Source organism: Martes martes (genome assembly GCF_963455335.1).
Source record: "Martes martes genome assembly, chromosome: 8".
Lineage (NCBI taxonomy): Eukaryota > Metazoa > Chordata > Mammalia > Carnivora > Mustelidae > Martes > Martes martes.
Genome location: NC_137895.1, coordinates 59,905,927 through 59,928,158, shown reverse-complemented (window position 1 = coordinate 59,928,158; position 22,232 = coordinate 59,905,927).

The following is a 22,232-nucleotide window of genomic DNA, read 5'->3' as shown; positions in this document are numbered from 1 at the left end:
TTCAATAGTTCACGTCTATTCATTGTCCTAGTCTGCATAGACTAAATTGTTGACCGGAAAGGGTTAGTGTATTTCATATGTTGAATTATTATTTGAGGTAACCAAGAGATTGACATGTAGATAGACACAAAAAGACAAAGACAGAACTTCTGTTAAGTTTCAAATACTGCACCTTGTAAGGAAATGGTGTGGTACCCTCTAAAGTCTCTCTTACTTCACTCTTTTTTCTACCTAGCAGGCCAGTTCCATTTTCTTGCAGTCAACATCTTCATTGGTCTAAACAAAAGTTGCAATGCCTGTTTTTCAGAAGCTTTCCTTTCTCCAGTACTCTTAGAAGCCTCTCTTCAGTATTCAATGCAGACAGAACACCATCACACTATGTAATAATTGTCTGGTTAGCTGACTCACTCCAGCATTTTATTTTAAATTCCCAACGTTTCAATTCTGCTTTCTATGTCACCAAAAATTAGCACAGAATCTTCCACTCAGATGGTACCAGATAATGCTTTCTGAATAAATGATTTTTCTAAAGAGCTTTTAGGCTTAAATATATGTATACATTCTATTCTAAGTTTGCTTTACTTTTACAATAGACCATTTCCAAACCAACTGTTTGCTTGTATGTTAATAATCTAACTACTACATTAATCTTCTTTCAGATAGCAGTGAGTTACCTGGAAATAAAGACATATATATATATATATATATATATATATATATATATATATATCCTAAACTTAATTGGATCAGTAAAAACATATCAGTCACCAACTTCATATCACAAATATCTGAGGTGTCCAAAGTATGCTCAGTAGGTCTGAGCATCCAATAAATCCTTTCCTGATTCAGCATTTCAAATGCAACCAAATTCATCTGTAACATAAATATCTTTTATTGACTGTCCTTATAGGTAATGAGTCAGACATCTCTTCCAGATAAACTCCACTACAGCTCATTACTCATATGGACATTGGATTTCTGTATTTCCCTAAATGAATTTCAGTATATATTCCAGTTAATATGCTGTAAGTGTCATATTTATCCTGAATATTGAAAGAAATATGATAATTGTGTAATTTATTCCCAGCATAAATCCTGTTTTCGTTTGTTTGTTTGTTTGTTTTAACCAAGTCTTGAACCAAAGAGTGTGAGTGGTGCTTTAAAAAAAAAAAAAGAAGATAGATAATGGAGACATTACATATGCTGAACCAACCATACTTGGAAATTCATGGAATGCAGTGAAGAAGATGGAAGAGATGTTTGCTGAGGTTTTGAGACTTTAAGAATAATGGCATAGCAGATAAAGATAAGATGGGGAACATACTAATTTGGATGAACAGGAGATTTTAATGCAGAAAAGTTTATTTGAGTAGCTCCTGAAACATTCAAATTTAGATGACAGCCAGAAATGTAAAACTAGACTTTAGAAGAAAAGTTGTATGACATTATAAAACTAAATTTGAGATCATTCTCACAGATGTGGGTTGATCAAAGCAGTAAGGTGAGAACTTTCAGGCATGCATTTAAGTAGTAAGTTGACACAGTCAAGATGATATTGCAAAAAAAGTAAACATCAAAATTGTTTTAAAAAACAGACACTCTTTCATTTATCAGAGTAAACAGCATATGATGATATTCAAAATGTATGTAAATAAAAGAATAAGTAGTAAAATATGGTGATAGTCCAGAAATAAACCCCATATATATGGTCAACTAATATTTTATAAGAGAGCCAGGAATTTCCAGGGGGAAAGGATAGTTTATTCAACAAATGGTGTTGGGGAAACTGGCTAACCACATGCAAAAAAAAAAAAAAAAGAAAAGAAAAGTAAAAAAGAAATCAGACCCCTAACTTATACCACTCACAAAAAATTAACTTGAAAGGGATCAACAACTTAAGACCCAACACCATAAAATTAGAAGAAAACTTAAGGAAGAAGTTCCTTAACAATGATTTTTTTGGATGCAACACCAAAAGCACAAATGACAGCAACAAAAATCAACAAGTGGGTCTACATCAAAATTAACTTCCTCAAAAGAAACAATAAATAAAATTAAAAAGCAATATACAGGATGCAAGAAAATATTTGTAAACCATGTATTGCATAAAAGTTAATATCCAAAATGTATAAAGAACTCACATAACTCAAAACAAAACAAAACAAAACAAAACAATTTGACTAAAAAATAAGCAGAGGAAAAAAAATAGGCATTTTTCCAAGAAGACATGCTAATGACTAATAGACACATGAAAAGATGTTCAACATCATGAATCATCAGGGAAATGTAAATCAAAACCACAATGAGATACCACCTCTCACTTATAAGTATTACTGTCATCAAAAAGACAAAATATAACAAGTGTTGCTGAAAAAAGGGAACCCTTGTGCACTGTTGATAGGATTCTAAACTGGTTCAGCCACCAGGAATTATGGAGGTTGCTCAAAAAGTTAAAAGTAGAACTACCTTACAGTATAGAAATTCTTTTCTGGGTATATATCCAAAAGAAATATCTGCACTCCTATGTTTATGGCAGCATTATTTGCAGTAGATATGGAAACAACCTAAATGTCTGTCAATGGATGAGTGGTTAAAGAAAATACAGTGTTTATATACAATGGAATACTATTCAGCCTTGAGAAAAAAGCGAATTCTGTTATTTGCAACAACATGGGTGGACCTTGAGGACACCATGCTGAGATTAAGTCAAACAGTGAAAGACAAATACTATATGATACCTCTTATACATGGAATTTAAAGTTAAACAAAACAAAATTAAGGAAAACCCAACAAAAAAGCAAAACAAAACAAAACTTGTGAAAACAAAATAAAATATTGGTTACCAGGGACTTGGGAATGGGAGAATGGGGAAAATGTTCTTTAAGGATACATACTTATAACTAATAGATAAGTCTTGGAGAGGTAGTACACAGTATAGTGATTATAGACAACAAAAGTGTGTTAAACATTAAACTTGCTAAAAGAATAGATCTTAATTGTTCTAAGAACTTGAAGAAATGATAAGTATGTGACATGATAGAGATATTAGCTAATGTTACAATGGCAATTAAATTGCATTGTAAATGTATGAAATCAGTATGTTGTACACCTTAAACTTACATACACAATGTTATGTATGAAATATATCTCAATAATTTTTTTAATTTAAAAAATGAAATAAGATATAAATAAAAAGGTACTTGGGCAAAGTAAAGATTGAGAAGCCAAGGAAGAAAGGGCACAAGAAATATCAGAACTATGGATGGAGAGTCTAGAGAATTTCTTTACCTTCAGCCATTACTCACTGCTCGTATACATTTTACCACAAGATGAATCCATTCCAAGGTATTAGAATAGAGAAAGATTTGGACCGGCAGACCTTAGGGTTTCAGAATTACCCATCTGTGAGCAAGAGATTGACACTTTCTTTCTTTCCTTTTTTTTTTTTTTTTAATCATTAAGCTGTAACCTTGTTTTTTATTTTAAGATTTATTTATTTATTTTGAGAGAGAGAGAGAGAGCACAAGCAGGAGGGGCAAAGGGAGAGAGAGAGAGAATCTCAAGACTGCACTGAGTGCTGGGCCTCAATCATAGAGCCTAATATCATGACAACCTGTGCAGAAATTGAGAGTCTGACACTCCACTGACTGTGCCACCCAGGGACCCCTCATTTTGTTGTTGTTTGCTTCTTTTTTTTTTTTTAAGAATAAATCAAAAGCAAAAAAGAAAAAAAAAGCAAAATATATGAGTTTAATATAAAGCAAGTTAAAAAAATTTTTTTAAGAATAAATCAAAAGCAAAAAAGAAAAAAAAAGCAAAATATATGAGTTTAATATAAAGCAAGTTAAAAAAAATGTTAATTTACATCTAAAAATTGAGTTGTATGCATCCATACTTACCCAGAGGTAGACCATCTCCCAAATTAAATGCTATTAATATTTTGTAAAATTTATTCCTATGGAAACTTAACAGATATTAATCTTTTTTGAAAAGATTTTGAGATCTATTATACTGAGAATTTTTGAATTTGTTCTTTTTTATGGTAAGACTACTATTTTTTTGGCATTTAAGTTCAAGAGATAAAGATATTTTCTTTAATAGGTAAAATGAAGAAAAACACAAAGAAGAACATGCTTAGTAAATAAAATAAATCTATAATTTATAGAATATTAACATTTTAAGGATACAAAGGAGCTATAATCATTTAAGTAGCATTATGAAAAAGAAAGATAACGCTGGAGGAAAAAATATTACCCAATTTTTAAACTTATGATAAAGTGGCCCTAATCAAGATATTATGGCATTGGTGAAAGAATAGATATATAGATCAATAAAACAGAATGAAATAGATCCACACAAATATGACCAATTGATATTTGGCAATGATATAAATGGAAGGGAAAACGGAAAGTCTTTTCAACAAATTGTTTTGAAGCGGTAACACATCAAAACATAAATAAAATAAGATTTTAAAAAACAAAACAACTTCAGCCTCAAATCCAATTTAAAAACAAACTCAAAAAGGTCATAGAGCTAAATATAAAACACAAAACTATAAAACTTCCAGAAGAATACATAACAGGAAATCTTTATGACCTGTGGTTAAGTGAAGAGTTCTTGGGTATGATACCAAATTCACAATCCATAAAAGGAAGTTTATACAAAAAGTTCATCAAAATTAAACAAATGTTCTGAAAAAAAAAGTTAAAATAATTTAGAAAATCAGGTTAATGCAAGATCAATTAATGTAACTCATCACATCAGCTGGCTAAAAAGAAAAATCATATGATCATTAAAACCTACAACTGACATCAAACTTAATGGCAAGAAATCTGAAGTTTTCCAACTAAGATCAAGTACAAGGCAGGTATGTGCTCAGTTACCATTTCCTTTCAACATCATACTGGAAGTTCTAACTAATGTGATCAAACAAGAAAAAGGAAATAAAAGGTACACAGATTGGAAAGAAAGAAGTACAACTGTCTGTTCTCAGATGACATGATTGTCTATGTAGAAATCTGAAAGAATAAAAAAAAATAATTCCCAGAGCTAATAAGATATTATAGCAATGTTACAGGATACAAGGTTAATGTACAAAACTCAATTACTTTCCTATATGCTGGCAATGAATGTGTTCAATTTGAAACTAAAAATATAATAAATAATAAATATAGTAAATAAATAAAATATAATAAATAAATAAAAATATAATACCATTTACATTAAACCCAAATAAGTGAAATACTTAGCGATAAATCTAACAAAATATATACAAGATCTATATGAGAAAAACTAAAAAACTGATTAATGAAATCAAAGAAGATTCCATGTTCCAGGGTGGGAAACTCAGTATTGTCAAGAGGTCAGTTCATCCCAACCTGCTGTATAGATTCAATGCAATCCCAATCAAAATATCAACAAGTTATTTTACGGATATCAAGTTTACATCAAGAAACAAAAGACACAGAACAGCCAACATAATATTGAAAGATAACAAAGTTGGAGTACTGACACTGCTCAACTCAAGAGTTATGAAGCTATAATGACCGAGATAAAACAACATTGGCAAAGAATAGATGAATAGATCAATAAAACAGAATATAGAGCCTAGAAATAGACTCATATAAATATACTCACTTGATCTTTGACAAACTAGCAAAGGTAATAATACAATGGAGCAAAGACAGACATTTTAACAAATGGCGCTGGAACAACTGATCATCCACATGTAAAACAAACAAAAAATCTAAACACAGATCTTATATTCTTCATAAAAATTAACTGAAAATTGGGCACCTGAGTGGCTCAGTCTGTTAAGCATCCAACACTTGATTTCAGCAGGTAATGATCTCAGGGTTGTGGAACTGAGTCCCATGTCTGAGGCTGGAGATTCTCTTCTCCCTCCTTCTGCCCTTTCCCCTGCTTGCTCACCCTCTCTCTCACTCTCTCTCTTTCTCTCTCTCTCAAATAAATAAATAAATGTTTTAAAAAATTAACTGAAATGAATCACACACCTGTGTGTAAAATGCAAAACTGTAAAACTCCTAGAAGATAACATAGGAAAAAACCTAGTTGACTCATGTATGGTGATGACTTTTTATATACAACATCAAAAGCATGATTCATGAAAGAAATGATTGATAAGCCAGACTTTCTGTGAAAGACAATGCCAAGAGAATTAACAAACCTCTGAAAGACTAAGAGAAAATATTTGCCAAAGACACATCTGATAAAATACTGTTATTCAAAATATGCTAAGTACTCCTCTATAAGATCAACAATAAGAAAACAAACAACCCATTGAAAAACAGGCCAAAGTTTTTTTTATAAAGATTTTATTTATTTATTTGACAGAGACTGAGAGAGCAGCAGAGGGAGAGGGAGAAGCAGGCTCCCAGCTAAGCAGGGAGTCTGAAGTGAGGCTTGACCCAGGACCCTGGGATCATGACCTGAGCCAAAGGCAGACACTTAACTGAGTGAGGAAGCCAGGTGCCCCCAGGCTGAAGATTTTTACAGACTTTTGGCCAAAGGAGGTATGCAGATAGCAAATAAGCATATGAAAAGATGTTTCACATCATTTGTCATCAAGCAAACACAAATGAAAATGAAATAACAATGAGATGTCACTACAAGTCTATTGCCATGGTCAAAATTTGGAATATGACAACAGTAAACACTGGCAAGGATATGGAGCAAAAGGAACTCTCCTTCATTGTCAGTGGAAATGCAAAGTGGGATAGTTACTTTGGAAGACAATTTAGTGGATTCAATTTATCATAGAACTAAGCATATTCTTACCATATAACCCAGCTATCAGGCTCCTTGATATTAGCCCCCCAAAAAGGAAAACTTATGTCCACACAAAGACCTGCACATGGATACTTTTAGCAGCTTTATTCATAATTGCTAAATTAAGATGTCCTTTAGTGGGTGAATGGATAAATAAACTTATACATTGAGACAATAGAATATTACACAGCACTAAAAAGAAATAAACTACAAACCATGAGAAGACATGGAGGAGACTTAAATGCATCTTACTAAGTGAAATAAGCCAATGTGAAAAATCAACATGCTATATAATTCCAACTACATGGCATTCTGGAAAAGGCAAAGCTATCAAGACAATAAATAGTTAAGAAAATCTCTGTAGTTTTCATGAGTTGGGGAGGACAAAAAGATAAATAGGCTAGCACAAAGGATTTTAGGGTAGTGAGAATACTCTGTATGATACTAAAATGATGGATGCATGTCATTACACATATGTGCAAAACCACAGAATGTAAAACACCAGCAGTAAATTCTCATGTAGATTGTGGACTTTGGATAATTTATTATGTGTCAGTATAGGTTCATCAATTGTAACAAATGTATCCCTGGGGGGGAGTACTGATGATGACCAAGAGTATGTGTATTGGAGATAATGTATGGGAAATCTAACTTTCTATACATTTTGTTGTGAACCTAAAGCTGCTATAAAAAAGGTATCAGTCTGAATAAAATATTAGCAAGTCACATGTCTAAAAAAGTATTTATATCCCTAGTATAAAAATCACTCTAGAAAAACTCAACCATAAAAAGGCAAATAATCCAATTAGAAAATGGACAAGTGACATGAACCAACATTTCACTAAGAAGGATATACAGGTGACAAGAAAAAAAAAAAAAAAAGATGATCAACACTTTAGCCATTAGGAAAATATGATTAAAACCATGACATGATACCACTACATATTAGAATAGATAATTTTAGAAATTCTTCAGTACCAAATGCCGCTGAGACTTCAAAGTGGCTATATCACTCTCACATTGGTATATTTGTAAAATTAGACAGCTACTCTAGAAATTGATTTGGCAATTTATTATAAGGTTAAATATACATAACACACACCTCAGCATTTCTGTCCTGGTAATCTGCCCTGCAGAAATGGAAATTTATTTTAAAAAGTCACCACATGAGTGTTAATAAAAAATTTCATTCATAATTTTCCCAAACTGAAACAGCCCAAATACCCTTTAGTGGGTGAATAAATGAACAAACTGTGGTTAATCCAGATAGTGGAATACTACTCAGAAAATAAAAGTGAACATACTATCTGTGCACATGACAACTTGAGTGAATTTCAAGGGCATTATGTTGAGTGAGAGAAACCAATCTTTAAAAGGTTACATGCTGTATGACTCAATTTATGTGACATTCTCAAGAAGACAAATCTATAGGGATAGAGAGCAGATTAGTGATTGCCAGGAACTGGGAGGGGTAAAGGATTTATCTGTAAGAAGTAGAACAAGGAATTTTTGGAGTAGAAAAAAACTGTGTTGTGTCCTGGCTATGATGATAGGTATACAAACTTATACATGTAATAAAGTTCATAAGACTGCATTTGTAAGAAAAAGACAGTAAATTTGACAATAATAAAATATATATGCAAAGATACTTCTAAGGGATCATAGAAGTCATCTACTTTAAAACTTTCATTTCATATATGACCAAAATAAGATCTGATAGTATATATCAGTTGCAAAAAAAAAAAAAAAAATTACACCATCATGGAAAGTAAAACTGAGGCTTCCTTTAATGTTCTGACTGAACACATATTCTGGAAGAATCATGAAGCTTCCTGATGCTGGAGTAAATTATAGTTTTCCTGTACTATGTTGCTTTAGGTAATAAAAAAACAGCAGCTAAATGTCTATTAAATAATTCTTTTAAAATGTTTGTTGTAAATGGTATGTCTTCTGATAATGTTTAAATTAGAAAATAAAATTATCTTTTGTGATATTTTTCTTCTACCTTGGCAACTCAACTATCTCCTAAAACATACATCAGCTTTTCCCACTTTGATCATATTGATGAGCAACAAAAAAAGATGAGACTTTCTATGAAGTTCTGATAGATCATAAAAGCTGGAGCAATCTAGGGAAAGCAGAAGAATGAGACAATTGGAAATACCTCTCAACATCTGTAGAATTTGCCAAATGCTGAGTCAAAGATTCATGAGGGAAGAAATCATTTGCTTCCTGCTCATGATTTGAGTCATCTTCTGCTCACTCAGCCATTTGGAAGAAGGAATTGCAACAACTAGAGTCACAGAGCAGCTGGAAGTCACAGTTTATCTTTGGGTGGTTAAAAATCAATTGCAGTGAAAAAGAAACAAGGACAAATAGAAAGCGCTGGCTTGGTCAAACAGCAACAACAAATAACAATTTTAAAATGCTGTTGTCAAGGAAAGATTAAAAAAATACAAACAAGACAAAGAAAAAGAACTAATAAAAAGCAGATGCAGAGAACACAAACATAAACAAACAATTAAAATATTTAATTGTAACTCAATAGCAAATACCCTGGCAGACCTCCAGAGAAGAGACAAGACAAAAAGATACTGTATAGGTTCAGTAGAGCTTGGGTTTAGGAAAATATCAGATCTTAAAAGAAAGCAAAACTGAACTATTTAATCAAATTGTTTTAATAGCCTAAAAGTAAAAACCACTTTGCAAGCTAAATTAACCTATTCAATTAAACTATGAATGAGAGCAGCTTGGAGCCCTCATGTGATTGTCTAATAATATTCACACGAAACTGAAAAAAAAAAAGACAATAGGTAGAAAATCTATTTTCACTTGCAATTTTCCAAGTAGCACTTGGAAATAAGTGCTAATGTTTTTTAGTCAATCTGTTTCCCCAAAGATTAATCTACCTTTCTAATGTAGGAAGGTAGATTAGAGAGTTTAGTTTTTAAAATATAGAAAGTAAGCTAGAATGCAAACTCCATGAGCACAGGGATACTTCTTCTGTTCACTGAAATATCCCACATATCTAAAACAGTGCCTGGTACATGATAGCTGTATAAAAAATAGTCGATAACATATATTTGGTGAACAACAGATGTTCTGAGGATACACTGTTCAGTAACAAATAACACTAGCTTAAATGATGCTTCTTTTTTCTGGTAATATGTAGCAGTAAGTTCTTATAATAAAAATCATTAACAATGGTAGATAAAATATTTTAAATATTCTGAAAATTATTTAGGTGCACCTATAATAGTAAGAAATTACTAAACCAACATCTAGTTGAAGACAAAAACTTAGAAGAATAGGTAGAATACTGTAGTCTCTTTTGCCTTGAAAGCATTTGCAACCCATACTAATAAGATCTTAAATTTAATGATGACCAGAGGTACAAAAGGCTGAAAATGTCAAGGGAAAGTAATAAAAAACACTTCCTCCATTAAATTGGGACTCCAAAGGATTCTCATGTTAGGATAAATTAGAAGTAAACTCATATTCACTCCTGTGATAGGCCTACAAAGCTTATTAAAGACCCTGACTGACACACTAAAGAATTTCAATGAATCCCAAGCAAGGTGAAAGGCAGAGAAAGGGAGAGAAGGAAAAAGAGAAAAAAGATGAGAGGGAGGAAAAAAATAAGAAAAAGTCTACCTAGATACACCACAGAGAAATTGCAGGATAACAATGACAAACAGAAGATGCAGAGAGCAGCCATAAAATAAAGAACAATTAATTTTCATGGAGTAACAGAGTTGATGGACACTAACAATTTGAATATAGCAATATGAAAAAATAATGCTATATTTTCATTAAATTAGGCTGAATCTCAAGATCGTAGGAATTCAAGATGCACTTAACCTTACAAACCAATCAAAGAAAATCATCTCATTAACAAATTAAAGGATAAAATCTATAAGATCATTTTAATAAATGCAGGGGAAAAAAGCATTTGGCAAAATATTTCTTGATTTTCCTGGTGGAACATGGATGCTTCTTTTATAACCAGATTTTATATACCTCCCTAAGAGTTCTGTTTCTTGCAGAATAATTGAAATAACCAGGTATATCTCTGTTGATGTTCTGGTTTTGCAGCTCACTGGGCTAGTGTAATAAGAGCAAAGGCTTATATACTGCTTGACACAAGCCAATTTTCTTTCAGGAATTTTCAATATATTAACATAATTAATCCACCCCCCAAATATGAGATAAGTACATATATTTTACCACTTTTACAGAAGCAAGATCAGAGTTACAGACAGTTTAAATATTTGTCACGTTTTACAGAGAAAAGTGGTCAAGCTTAGTTGTAATACATTCTCATCCTACATAAGAGATATAGTATTGTACCTCCTAACTCATCGTCCTAATCGATAAATGTGAGATATCAGTACTGATCTCTAGAATTATTTTAGAGGTTTACATGAAATAATATTAGTAAAGCATATGGCACAGTCTATAACCAACATAATAACCACTGAGGAAGTAAGCACTGGAGGTAGAAAAATTACTGACCCAATCTATTACAATCTATTGGCTCTCTGATACTCAGCATTTGTCTTCTAGTTGAAATTCAGGATTAATATATATAATGTAATTAGCAAACAAAATGGGTATCATTTTATGTTCAAATGTCTGACAATTACAGCATTATAACAGTTATATTTAGGTTTTAAAATAAATGTATGTCTATTTTCCTATTCAGCTCATATAATACTTTACATTGCTTCTTTGAAATTCATTGCTTTCTACTTCATATTTATAACTATATATTAAAATACCTAATTTTTTTGGTGAAACTTTAAGCCATTTAATATTCTAGAAGTGAGGCGGGGGTGATGCCTGATCGGTCTTGGAAGTTCCAGTGATTCCTAGAGTGATTACCTACAAATAATAAGCATGAAGTATATAATGACTGAATGAAAACACGAGTCAGTCAAGACTAGCACTAGAAAACCACCCCCAAACTTAACTACTAATAGCCTACTGTTGACCAGAGCCTTACTGATAACATAAATGGTCAAATAATGTGTATTTTGCATCATACAGTATATTTTTACAGTAAAGTAAACCACAGAAAATAACTTCAGAAAATCATAAAGGGGGCTTCTGGGTGGCTCAGTCGTTATGCATCTGCCTTAGGCTCCGGTCATGATCCCAGGGTCCTGGGGTCAGGCTCCCTGCTCAGCAGGAAGCCTGCTTCTCCTTCTCCTCCTCCCCTTCTTGCTGTTTCTCTCTGTCAAATAATAAAATTTAAAAAACAAGAAAATCATAAGGAAGAGAAATACATTTATAGTTCAGTACTATAAAATATACACTTCTACGAGGACCTGCACATTTAAACCGGTGCTATTCCAGGATCAACTATAATTAAAACAAAAAATTTGTTCATTACTAGATCACAAGAAGATGTCAAACTTAGTGATAATATAATTTGAAAATGAGATAACCTAAAAAAATTATATTGAAATATTATCAATAAGTTAGGTTCTTTAAAGCCAGGAAAGTTAAAGTAAAATAAATTCTGGTTTTGTATAAATAAAGTATTAGAAGTTAAAAAAAAAAAAGAAGGGAAACCAAGATTGTGCCTTTAACTAATATTTTATAACTTTAGCTAGGCAAAAGAAAACAAAAGCCCTTCCTGTTTTTTTTCAGAGCTATTATACCAACATTTTTATGAAGACAACTTAGAGGATTTGAATTCCGGCCATAACAAGTTAGTGGTAAGCAGGCTTCCAGGTATCTTTTAAATATCCCAATCTTGTGTTCTTCAAAAATGATATAAACTGATGTCATGTGTTTATATAGACTATGATATTAATGGTCTATTTTTGTATCATTAACAGAAGGAAAAAGATATAGGTACAAAATGTTTTGAATGTGGAAGAATAACCCAGTTGAAACCATCCTTTAGCTTAAATCAAATGGATTCAAATTCCCTAAGCATTTTCACATGACTTTAAAAATGCCTAACTGCACTCTTTAAAGCAATGTTGCACCTGTTAATGTCACATTGAATACCATATGCATAAGCAGGCTCTCTCTTTAGGGTTCTCTTCTAAAATTGGTAATATTCCACCCTAGAGATTGAAAATGCTAGAGAAAAATACCAAGAATAAGACATTTTCCTTATTTAAAAGCAGATGTGCTTTTCAAAGAGAGTTTCTTTCTCATCATGCCCATGGCTATGCAATTAAATAAAATCTGGGGTATCATAATGGGAGGAGAGCATACACATTACAGACACGAAAAATGTTTTAGATATCTAGTTAATCTCAGAGAAGTACAACTAGAGGCCCCAGTGATCTTTCTGTAGAAAGCTACAGAACAATCTCCCAGGGCTTGGTAATAGAGTTAAACTCAAAGGATGCAAGCAGTATGTATCAATATGTAATTGAAAATGTTAGTGATACGCAGAAGTAACCCACTGTACAAAAATGTTCACTGTTTATGTGAGAAGGAGGAAAGCTAAGAAATAATCAAGTCCAATTAAGATCATTTTATAAGCCTCTATAATCAATGAACCAAGACAGTTCTTGCTTTGAAGCACCACAGAACTTGAAATTATAATGCAATTAATATCAGTAATTGGTTTCACATCCAATGACTTGAAGTTTATTATTGTGCATCCCTTGTGAATTGAACCAATTTTTAAGACCTTAGGGCACAAAAGAAGTTGGAGCTATACTACAAGTTGTTTTCAATCTACAGTGAGAAAAGAAGTCACTTAAAAATTACTCAGTCTTGGGGTGTCTGAGTGGCTCTGATCATTAGACTCCACACTCAGCAAGGAGTCTGCTTGTCTCTCTCCCCCTGCACCCCTACTCCTTCTCCCTCTCTATTAATTTATTAATTAATTGCTCACTCTTTCAAGTTCCAAACTTGGTAGTAGGGACAAGTAGAAAATAAGTTAGTACTTAGTTAAGTTACTCAGCTATAACAACAAGTGAAGGAAGAAGACAATAAGTAGAGGAAAAAATAGGGCAGAACCTATCAAAAAAATAAGCAAAATTTTCTGTGATATGTTATTTCAGAACCAAAGATATCTTCTTTCCCTTTAAAGATAAGCCTTCATCATTCCTGTTTGATCTCATCCCTTCATATTGCCTCTATTATAACTTTCATGAATTCATTCTACAGCATTATTATCATTATCATTATCAGGATAATATTATTCCTATTTAATATCTAAAACTTAATACAATGATGAGTGCCATGGAGAAAAATGTAAACTTCAAAGGAACACGAGGTAAGAAAGTGAGATGTAGATTTGGAAGTAACTGACTACAATGGAGAAAGAAAGATTATAAATTTTGATGAAATGTTAAAGCAGTATCGGTCTTCAGTCAGCTGATGTGCTGAGGATGCTAACAGGTGTCCCAAATAAAGAAGCCGATATAAAGGCAAGATCAGAGGTGGAGTAGCAAGAGTTGAGAGTCACCTGACAATAAATGCTTTCAATAAGAATATGAAGACATGTTCCTATCCAAAATGAAAACACTGAGGGCTATACTACAATATATTTTTGTGGATTTATATTTTAGCAATATAGGATAGATGTCCATGCCCTATTTAATGTTTTATATTAAGTTATAATTTTAAAATAGTAATAAACACATAAACATTTCTTTATTTTACCTTATTTGTGTTGATCAAATTACTTTATTCACTATTATTCAGTGAATGTGTAACTATGCACTTTTACAACTTGTGAATATCCTTGATTTTCATCGTGCTTGGGAATTTAGCCCTTTTACACTGTTAAACAGATATACTTATTTCCTTACCTTTTCTTGCCTTTGTCTCTCTAGAGCTTTCTATTTTTTTAAATTTATTGTTTTAAAGATTTATTTATTTGAGAGAGAGAAAGAGAGAAAGAAGGAAAGGGGAGGGAGAGGGAGAGGGAGAGAGAGATCTCCAGCAAACTTCCCACTCTGCATGGAGCCCAGCATTGTCAATCCCATGACCCCAGGATCATGACCCGAGTCAAAAATCAAGAGTTGGATGTTTAACTGATTGAGCCACCCAGGTGCCCCTGCAGAGCTTTTTATTTCTTCCTCTTCTTCAAGTAATAGAGAAAAAAAATTTAAACAGCATGTTATGGTAACCTAAACATTTCTTAAGATGTGTTATAATTTACATTTTTTCTAATTTTCAAGATCTAGGGTCTCTTTTGGTGACCCCTGAGGAAATTAACACAAATCCTTTTTTATCCCTTATAAATAACAGCAATGGACTCAGGATTAATTGTAGAAATAGATACATAGCATTAGCCAAATGTCCTTATTTGCTAGATGATGGAAATTAAGTGTTTTTTAAAAATTCTTTCTCTATTATATTCCCTCCTCCACCATCGTGTAGAGGTTTGTACTGTTTGTAGCTCACTTTAATATTTATTCCATGAATTACAGAATATCTATATGAAATCATGAAAGATAAAACAAAAGGAAAGTATGTCAAGTAAAGAGCTCAGAATCTGATATTCACATAAATAAGAGACATGAAATTCTGTTGGAAATAAGAGGTTTTTTTTTTTTAATATGTCATAAAACCTTTTTTTTCCCTTTCTCAATAATATACTTTGGTTGATTTTTTCCATCTAGCAATGGAACCTCTCAACCTCTCTCCCATGTTTGGAGCAATTCCCGTCTTTAGAGGCAGAACTCTTATTCCATCACAGAAGGTAAAATCACATCCTTCAAATCTAAAGTATGGTTCTAAAATGTATTAATTATATAAGCTTGCTCTCGATTTTTATGGGAAGCAGTACAGATTATAAAGAATTCATCCCAGTGCGGGTCACAGATGTTGGAGAAGTAGCACGTATTTTCAGAGGAAAACAGTGGTTGCAGATCTAGCAGCAGTGTTCAATGTACAGTTGCATTCAATAGACAGTGTCAGTTGTATTGAAGGAGGAGTGAAACTATAGGATTTATTCTTTGTAACAATAGTACAAAGGGATTCCTGGACAATATGTTCAGTGCCTTTCAAACCACAAGCTAAAACAATGAGCAAAGGAAAGTTAATCAATAGCTATAGAGAAAAATGATTAAAAATATAAGAAATTATTATAATATAAAATTAAAGAAATAAAATACCAGATATCATAATATACTATAAAATATAAAGAAATTATGTCAAGAATAAAACAGATTATTTCCATTTTTCCAACAATATAAATAAGTTAGTTTATAACATTAAGAAACAGAGACTATCTGATTGGTTAAAATAAACAAAACAAACAATAATCATAAGAAAATCCAGGTATACCTGTTTGGAATAGATTTAAAGCAAGTATGTGAAATGTGTCTTTTACTTTAAAATGAATTTTATCAAGGAGGTATATGATTTAGGTATGATTTATTTTCATTCATTTTATCTTTCACCACATAAGCATTTGATTTTTGCAAGAAATATGGGATACCTTCTATTGCACAATCACTTAGTGATATTATCATCTCAGCATCAATTTAATGAACCATTTTCATCCTGTTACATGAACATATGACAAGACCCATACAATGAAGATTTTTATATAGAACTCAAAAATGATACAGACCTTTCATGACAATGAAAGTGTATTGCTGTGCCTGTCAGGTAAAAGACAATGGCTCTTTTACCTTTTCTGCTTTTTTGATACACAGAGGAAAAGCCCTTGACAGCTTGAGAGCTGAATAATAGGTATCAGAGGCTTTTGTTGTTGTTGTTGTTTCCTTTTTTTTTTTGTTTCCTCTAGTTACATGGCCATATCTGGCACAGCAACCAAAACAAAACAAAACAAAACAAAAGATAAAACAAAATAAAACAAAACAAAAAACAACTGAATTCACCAAGTGATTTAACTTGCAGTAAAACACTGTCATTTTTCAAGATCCACCTGGACTCTAGTCTGGTCAAATGTGTTCTTTTAAATTTTTTTTTAATCTCAACACACAAATTATTTCAGATTTTGTTCAAGACTTTGCAATTATTCTCTCATTTCATCTTTACAATAGCTCTAGCAGGTAGATAGTATTTTTATTTGAATTTACTGATAAGGAAATGTAGTCACAAACAATAAAAAAATAATCTGTTCTAGAAAATCCACATAGTACATAGCAGGCTTAGGATTTGATCTAGGCTTGCTGTCTACAGCAACTATATTCTTTTTTTAAATTTTTTTTGTTTGTTTTTTTTTTTTTTTTTTACTTTGACAGAGAGAGAGATCACAAGTAGGCAGAGAGGCAGGCAGAGAGAGAGGGAAGCAGGCTCTCCACTGAGCAGAGAGCCCGACGTGGGGCTCGATCCCAGAACGCCGGGATCATGACCTGAGCAGAAGGCAGAGGCTTTAACCCACTGAGCCACCCAGGCGCCTCGTACAGCAACTATATTCTTAACACCACATGATGCCTCTAAGTATCATGAGTGTGTGCTAAAACTTTGTCCAAATCTGAATAATTGCATTAATGTCCCTCATTTCTTCAGGAAGTGAGAAAACTGGTTTTCTAAAAAGACAGGACCTCTTGGATCTCGATTTGACACTTCTTATTATAATATCTTATATTTCATTACTTAATGAAAATTAATGCAATACTTACAGTTTCCAACTTTATCTCTTCCTGTTATCTACACAGGGCTGATAAATAAAACATCAGGTTTTTTCAGGTTTCTTAAGCCATCTAAGCATCTAATACTTTTCCCTACCAATATAGTGCCCTAATGTTTTCAAAACTATGCTTTAATTGTCATATATAAATGACTCTAACTTCTGAACAAAAATTATTGTCATGTTTGGAAAAGCATAAAACCAAATATTTTTTTAAGTTTTATTTTATTTATTTGACAGGGAGGGAGATAGAGCACAAGCAGGCGGAGTGGCAGGCAGAATGAGAGGGAGAAGCAGGCTCCTGGTGGAGAACAGAGCCTGATGTGGGACTCAATCCCAGGACCACAACATAAGAACCTGAGCCAAACACAGTTGCTTAACTGATTGAGCCATCCAGGTGCCCTGCATAAAACCAAATTCTGAGTTTTATTTTACTGGACTCTTAAAAGATAACAAATTATTTTCTTCTAAATCTTTGAACACATATCGAGCCAAGGATTTTGAATTTTTATTTATGTCTGCCATGCAGTTAGAAGCGAGGATGCTATTCCACAGCATTCTGATTCTTTATTACCATCATACTGTTTAGTGCCAGTAGCTACCACGTGCTTTAAAGCTTTGCCTTCAATGGGCATTTTATTACTCTTGATCAAAGGCACTAATTCTATTACTGATTTTGCCTCTGACCACTGGGGCTCCTTGAATCCCATCTTTTTATATTATAAGATACAATTTTACTGACAGATTCACGTTTTCTGTTGCCTCAGTCTGATACCAAATACTATATCAGTTTTTATACTTGCAACAGAATCCATTCCAGGTAGTTTAAGAATAAATTCAGAGAAGGATATTCCACAAATCTCCAATATGGTCAGAGAGTTAGGCTCACCAGCTGGTCTAGTGAACACATTACTGCTACTCATGGCTAATGCAACTCACACCAATGAAACAAAAAGTTCTGCAACTTCTATTATGTAAAAGCTTCCACTGTCCCATCACCAAAAATTTGAGAAAGAAAGAAAGAAAAAGAGAGAAAGAAAGAAAATATATGTGAGGGGTGCCTGGGTGGTTCAGTTGTTTAAGCGTCAACCTTCTGCTCAGGTCATGATCCCAGGGTCCTCAGATCAAGCTCCACGTGGTGCTCTCTGCTCTGTGGGAGCCTGGCTTCTCCCTCTCCTTGCTGCTCCCCCTGCCTGTACTCTGTATGTCAAATCTTAAAAAACAAAAAGGAAATAAATGTGAAAAAATTTCAACTAGTAGCTACCTTTGTGTAGAAGGGAAAGGGTGTTGATTAGGAAGGGTAATGAAGAAAAATTTTAGGTTCTGGTAATGTTAAATTTTTTCCCTTGACCTGAAAGGGTAGTTTCTTGAGTGTGCTTACTTTGAAAATATTTTGAAAATATTTTCTGAGCTGTGTTATTATGAGTTATACATTTATTGTATTAATTATTCAACAAAATAGTTTTTTTAAGGATGGCACTAATCTATGGCACTTAATAAGGTATAGGTATGAAAAAAGATAGTAAAGGTGTATGTTTCTAATGTTTGGTATAACGGCAATCAACTTCAAGAGATAAATGTTATTTGAGGCTTAAAACATGGGTGATAATTTACCAGGTGAACTTGCTGGAAGAACTTTTTAGGAGAAAGTTAGTGTTTACTTTCATATTCATGTTGTACAATGTATGTGTTTTTTTCCTCAACACCACATTTTATTCATAACCAGTTAGACCAAATAAACTCTAATCAATCATAAATTCTGAATTACTAGAGTGAAATTTAGATAAATCTTTCTATTTTTAAGCTTGAAACAGATTTCATTGGTTAGGTATTTTGTAAATGCCACATAATAAAAAAGAAATCATAATAACTGTTATTTTAAAATAAAAGTAATAAGCAAATTATTCTTTGAAATCTGCCAATAATGTAGATTATATTTTTAATATATTTTTTTAAGATTTTATTTATTTATTTGACAGACAGATCACAAGTAGGCAGAAAGGCAGGCAGAGAGAGAAGGGAGGAAGCAGGCTCCCTGCTGAGCAGAGAGCCCGATGCGGGGCTCGATCCCAGGACGCTGGGATTGTGACCTGAGCCGAAGGCAGAGGCTTTAACCCACTGAGCCACCCAGGTGCCCCCTATTTTTAATATTTTTAAGAAAAATATTTTCATCTCCTGTTTTTATGAGCAATGATGATGATTCCTGCCTTCCTGACTCAAATTGCTAATTCCTTTGTTGATTATCATTCACACTCCTCTCATTTACTTCAAAAACTAAGAAATTATAAGAATAACTTTTAGAATGTGCACTGACCATGTAGAATTTCTTTAAAATGGGTGCCTATAAACAATCTGCATAGAAAAGTATTCCAGAGAGTATACTCATTGGATTTCAGAAATTAAATAAAATTTAATGAAGAAACAGTTTCTTGGCATCTGATTTTTAAAGAAAATCAGGTATTTATACTGAATTTATGATAGACTTTTATTAAGCAGGTTGTAATTTCTAACAAGAACAGTATCTTTGAAGTCATGACCTGATATGTTCAGAACTAGAGTCTTCTTTATAAAGATTACATTTGGGGAGTACCTGGGTGGCTCAGTGGGTTGGAGCCTCTGCCTTTGGCCCATATCATGATCCCAAGGTCCTGGAATCAACCCCCGCATAGGGCTCTCTGCTCAGCGAGGAGCCCGCTTCCTCCTCTCTCTCTCTGCCTGCCTCTCTGCCTACTTGTGATCTCTGTCTGTCAAATAAATAAATAAAATCTTTTTAAAAAATTACATTTGGCCACAGAAAGGATTATAGCCCTATGTTACTTAATTTATGAATATGTGAAGATCATGATTTATATTTACTGTGTTTTTAATCTAAATTAGACAATCTCTATCCTAAAACACACATATATTTAGTATTATATTTGATGAATCCAAGGAATATTTTTAGGTTTTTTGGAGTTGTTTGTTTTCAAAGGTAAGATATGTATTGGGGCGCTTGGGTGGCTCAGTCAGTTAAGCATCTGACTCTTGATTTTGGCTAAGGTCATGATCCCAGGGTCCTGGTACGGAGTCCCATGTTGGGTTCCACACTCACCAGGAAGTCTGTCTGAGGATTCTCTCCCTCCCTCTGCCTCTGAAACCCCTGCCCCTGCTCACACACACTTTATCTCTCTTTAAAATAAATAAATAGATCTTGAAAAAAAAAAAAGAAAAGATACATATTTCCAGAAAAGTTTTATCTATGATGGAAAGCATCTGATTTTTTTTTCCTCAGTCACAATAAAAGCAGACTGCTAAAATATCAGTGCCAAAGTTAAGGCACTGTTTTCATGACTTTCATTATTATGTCAATTATTATTATATTATCATATTTACATGACTATTAACTACAAAATGTTGATATGCTAATAAAAAGAGGAACATGAAAATTAAAAGATGATAAAACATAATTCGTGTTGCTTTTTTTATATTGAGTAACTGAGCTTTAGTAAATACTATTTTTTGCTTTTAATTATATCTTAACAAGTAGTGATTATGATGTGTAACTCCTTTTGGAAAATAAATGACTTAAATTGACCTACTTTAATTTTATTCATTATCTCTAACTGTTATTAAAACCTGTATTTGACATATGTGAATATTATTTGATCTTTTCAAACCACATTCATTCTCATTAAGAAAGCCCCAAGACATTTTCTTTCAGAATATTTTTCAAATATTCTGAGATTTTACTAGTTATGTGAAATGTGACAGCACTTTCAAGTTCTTTATTATGGTTTCCTTCTACAGCAAGAACCAATTATTCCTCACATATTAGTGCCTGGTTTTGAACTCAATATTTAAGCAATTAGTATCTGTACCTATAAATTAATACATTTATATTCCTAATGTAGTTTTAATCATACAAAATGAATAGAAACTGTCTTTTGGGTGCATTCGTGTTAAAGGTAAAGACTGTTTATTTGATGTTAATGCTCAATTAAGCTATAGGTTGGGAAAAATGAAGGTAAGTTTTTGACACTCTTCTGGCTGGTCCTAATTTCTAGTTCTTTATGAAAGAGGACAACTAAAGAAACATTCACATTATCTTTCAAAGGAAAAAAATGTCTATTTTAGACAAATTGTACTTGTTTTCATATCTTTATAGCCAGTAATTGCTGACAAAGATGTTCACATAATGACACCTAATCCACTAAAATTATTTGAACTTTTGTATAAGCCCTTTAACTTTGAATTAAATAATGTACTCAGTTGTGAAAAATGTTTTTAGCGTTGACAAATATATTTATATCTATCAGTATAGACAGATTCATACACTTCTGATTATGCTACGATTGATGTAAAAATTATCATTTTAAAATGAATTTGATATCTTTACAATATCAAGAGAGTAGTTGTGCTATGCTTTGAGATATTTACACTAGCTGAAAAGTAATGCTATTACATTTTAAATCCATGAGACCTCTTTGATTAAAATTCATTTACTAACACTAACATTATTTTCTATCTGGTTGGCTCATATGTTTAATACAACTGCATTTCATAAATCCAAATTTATTATTCCCATGAGCTGTTGATGACAAATTGGATTACAAGTTTCACACTAAATGGAAGTAAAAATGCCAATGATAGAAGCCTAACAAACGGAGAAGATGTAAGCGCATTCTAGAGAGTAGGCCACTGTCCACACTTTCCCCAAAGTAGTACCCTGCTCACAGGATAAGACATTAAACTTAACTACAATGACTTAATGATGTTGTTCAGATCCATTGTCTGGGGAGTAGAAAATTCATCCAGCCCATTCAACCTTCCAAGGGATGTAGGTGAGTATGAAAATGCACAGATATATAACAGGAAGACT